Below are 4161 nucleotides of genomic sequence, written 5' to 3'. Positions count from 1 at the left end.
AGACATATCACGTCCATATCCTCCGTGTTCAATAATAGAAAACTGATCCTGAGGCTGCCCGGGCGGAGCTGCCATTAAATTGAAAAACGGAAGCCGGCAAATCTCTCTTATGTGCATATATACGTAGGTAGAATATCTGTCAATGGATCCTGCCCCGTACATGCTTCTCCCCGCTCGATCGATCCCGATCAAGCCAAAGCAGCAACAACGTTGCTACTGCGATCATGAGCCCTCACCCCCTTCTCTCAGCCTCCGTGTACATCATCATTTGCCTCTGCTACTCGCCGGGTCTGGCTACCGCGCTCTCCTTCAGCTTCAACTTCTCCAGCGCCGGCTCTGGCGACCTTTGCGACACCGAGCTCAGGTGTGAACGTGACACGCGCATGGGCTCTGGCTTCATCGAGCTAACGAAGAACGAGAAAGACGGTAACATCTTAAGCGTAGGCCGGGCATCGTACACGCGCCCGGTGACCCTCTGGGACGACGCCACTGGCGAGGTGGCCAGCTTCTCCTCCAGCTTCACGTTCCAGATCAGACCAAAAAACAACTCGGATGACCATTTTGGTCTATGTAACTTCACTACCGCTACCGACGATAATGCTGACGGTATGTCTTTCTTCCTGGCGCCCTACCCGTCAAGGCTCCCACCCAACAGTTGGGGCCCGAACCTTGCTCTCTTCAATACCAGCAACAACTTCAATGCCACCGGTGATGATCGGATAGTCGCGGTGGAGTTCGACACCTACCTCAACAACCCCTGGGACCATAGCGACAACCATGTCGGCATAGACGTCAACTCCATCGACTCCACGGTCTACGTAAACGTTACCAAGCGCATGGTCTCCGACGACGCCATCATGACCGCCGAGATCAGCTATGACAACCGTACGGGTGTTCTGGCCGCCCTTCTCCAGATCCACGGTGACGGGCCATCGTACAACGTGTTTACATTTGTGGACATCAAGAGGGAACTTCCCCGACAAGTTGCAGTCGGCTTCAGCGGAGCAACGGGTTTCTGCGCCGAGCTGCATCAGGTGTTGTATTGGTCATTTACCTCCACTCTAGATGATGCCACCGTGACAACGAGTGACATTACACGGCGACATCGGCCACTGGTGCATGTGCTAGTGCCTTGTGCGGTAGCTTTACTTGTGTTGCTCGGCGGTGGCGCTTACATAATCCGTCTACGATGCAAACGTGAGCAAGCTGAGTTCGAGAAAGGGGTTGGCCCTAGACGGTACCGCTACCATGAGCTGGCGGCCGCCACTACGGGCTTCGCAGATGAGAAGAAGCTTGGGCAAGGGGGCTTCGGTAATGTCTACCAGGGAAGCGGCCTTAGCGACCAAGACAACCCCGTTGCCATCAAAATGGTGTCTCCGGAATCGTTTGCACGGGGGAGGAGATTGCACGGGGGAGGAGAGAGTTCGAGGCAGAGGTGAAGATCATCAGCCGGGTGAGGCACCGGAACCTTGTGCATTTGCTAGGTTGGTCCGACAGCCGGAGAGGGCTCCTGCTCGTCTACGAACTTTTGTCGGAAGGCAGCCTCGACCGGCACATATACAACACTAGTCGTCTGCTCACTTGGACTGAGAGGTACGTGCAAAATCATCATGGAATTTCTCTCTTTTTTGGATGATACCCATTGTTGTAATTTAATCAGGAGGCAGTTAATCTGTCTACTGATTCGATTAACACACATACGGTATGTACAGATACAAAATAATCCTTGGACTGGGATCTGCACTACGCTATCTGCACACAGAGTGCGATCAATGTGTCCTGCATGGTGACATCAAACCCAGCAACATACTCCTCGACTCATCACGCGGTACCAAGCTGGCGGATTTCGGGCTGGCAAGGCTTGTGGATCATGGAGCCAGGCCGCAGACGACGAATATCGTCAAGGGCACCGAATGGTATATAGACCCAGAGCTTATTCGCTCACGCCGACCGAGTCCAGAAGCGGACGTCTACAGCTTTGGCGTTGTTCTGTTGGAGGTCGTGTCTGGTCAGCGCCCAGGGATAGGGATGGAACACCAGGTTGAGGAAGTCATCCCGCTGCTCATGTGGATCTGGGACCTGTATGAGAAAGGCACCATCCTTGAAGCGGTGGATAAGAGGTTACAGGATGGTAACCATCAGCTCGACCGCGACTGTAAGCGGCAGATGCATCGTGCGCTGGTTGTCGGGCTTTGGTGTACGCACCCACGGCTGGGCACACGACCGTCCATCGTGCAGCTCATGAACGTCTTACAGTCCGAGGACGTCATGCTGCCGGCCCTGTCATGGTCGTTGTCTGATGCTTCCCTTGGATCACATGGATACAATGCATCGTCATCGGCCAATTGATGTTTGCAGCAGTGTGTCTTTACGCCATCAGTGGCAGATGACCAAATTTACTTTACTAGAGAGACTCTGATATAAATGAAGGATCACTAATAAAGGAATTGTTAAACGTGTTATACCTTGTACAACAGCAATTTGTCTTTACTGTTCGTACCTCCCCTATCCTCTAGGGCTATATCCGGCACGCACGCACAAGTCATGCGAGCCATATTTTTTGGAAGTAGTTGGGCACTCCTCCCCTATATGTATTCGAATCTTGTGCAGTGCTATCAATCAATACAGAGAGTGGCAATATTCACTTTAGATTGGTATTAGTGGCCATGGTCTTCGAGGACATCCTTGGTTCCCCATCCTCCTCTTCGGTTACCCATCCGTAGTGGCGGAGCTATGCAGAGGCAAAACTGTGCTATAACCCGTCCAACCCATAGTTAAATCAATAGGTGTCTGAGTAAAGTTGGCTCAAGAAAACAAAATTTGTTGGCTTCCCTTTACCTTAGCAAAATCTGACCATCGGTCCATATTGTCTGTAGCTCCGCCACTACCCATCCGTCCTCCTCACTTGCTACCTTCTCTTGGACTTCTCCCTGTCCATGTCCCCACCACACCGGTGGCCATCTCCACCACTACTGCTCCGCTCCAGTCCTCCACTACTCCATCCGTCGGACACTCCTCCTCTCCCCTCAACATTTACAATGACCACATCTCAAACGATATCAAGTTCAAACTCGACCCACATGAAAACAGTTACGCTAAATGGCGCATCTTCTTTCATTTTGTGCTACTCAAGTAAAATTATCGATAAGTGTACGGGATTAATTATACTAGATCTTTTCGATAAGTAAAAGTATCGATCACACGAGGAGCGGAAGGAAATGGTAGATGCAAAAATAGCAAGGATTCACGGCAAATGCTAAAACGTGTAACGAGTTTGTGATTTGTGATGGTGATGGTACCAACGAAATGTAAAAGAGTGCAGCAAGTGGCCCCATCCTTAGTAATGCTGAGAAGAAGCCGGTTGTGTTACTTATTATGATCAAACGTTCTTCAGGACGGTGGGGTAATTGCATAGTTGTCAATTGCATACATGACGAGCAACAAAGAACAGGGGAAACCAAAGAACCGCGATATTGTCAATAGTTGTTCATTATGAATGGCAGCGTCTGGTAAATTATAATCAATCTTTCGGTTAGGGGGTAGCCTGCACTTCAGAGGAGGGAGGGTGTGGCTTTGGCCCTCCATCATCTTCAAGGAGTGTGCATCGTAGGATTTGCCGCTGTGATGTGGGCTGGCAAATGGTTCTGGTGCTTGGTTGTAGTAAGACTATGGTGATTTCTAATAATGGAAATTGGAGAGGAAACTCTCTTTATAAAAAAAGAATAGAAGGATTGGCGAGGACGATGAATGAGGCATGAGGAAGCGCACCCGGTTCTGCACAATCTGTAGGCAGCCATGGTACAAGAGCATTATTGAATTCATGCTCCGGTTAACTCATCCAAAAGTCCGAACTAATGGACGAAGGTGGGCAATATATTTCAACACTCCCCCTCATGTCTAGTCTATTTTAGTCCTTAGACGTGGGTTCGATGTAGGCCGCAGAATCGTTTTTATTTTAATATTGCATCTGGCAGGGCCTTGAACTCAAGACCTCTTGGCTCGGATATCATATTGAATTCATACTTCAGCCAACTCATCGAAAAGTCCGAACTGGTGGACGGAGATAGGCAATATATATATTTCAACAAGCATGACCTGCCCTGACAATGGACATGCCAAAGAAGCCGAGAAAGAACCCACGTGCACCAGTTGTGGCTTTGG

The 4161-nt window shown here is 50.0% G+C and overlaps 1 pseudogene; it reads left to right on the top strand.

Moving 5' to 3' along the window:
• Window positions 1-215: 215 nt before the first annotated feature.
• On the top strand, window positions 216-2349 carry LOC123057463 (L-type lectin-domain containing receptor kinase IX.1-like; annotated as a pseudogene).
• Window positions 2350-4161: the final 1812 nt, after the last annotated feature.

The sequence above is a fragment of the Triticum aestivum genome, chromosome 3A, assembly GCF_018294505.1.
Source record: "Triticum aestivum cultivar Chinese Spring chromosome 3A, IWGSC CS RefSeq v2.1, whole genome shotgun sequence".
NCBI lineage: Eukaryota > Viridiplantae > Streptophyta > Magnoliopsida > Poales > Poaceae > Triticum > Triticum aestivum.
The sequence above is the reverse complement of the archived record's forward strand: the minus strand, read 5'-3'. Positions and strand labels throughout refer to the sequence as shown.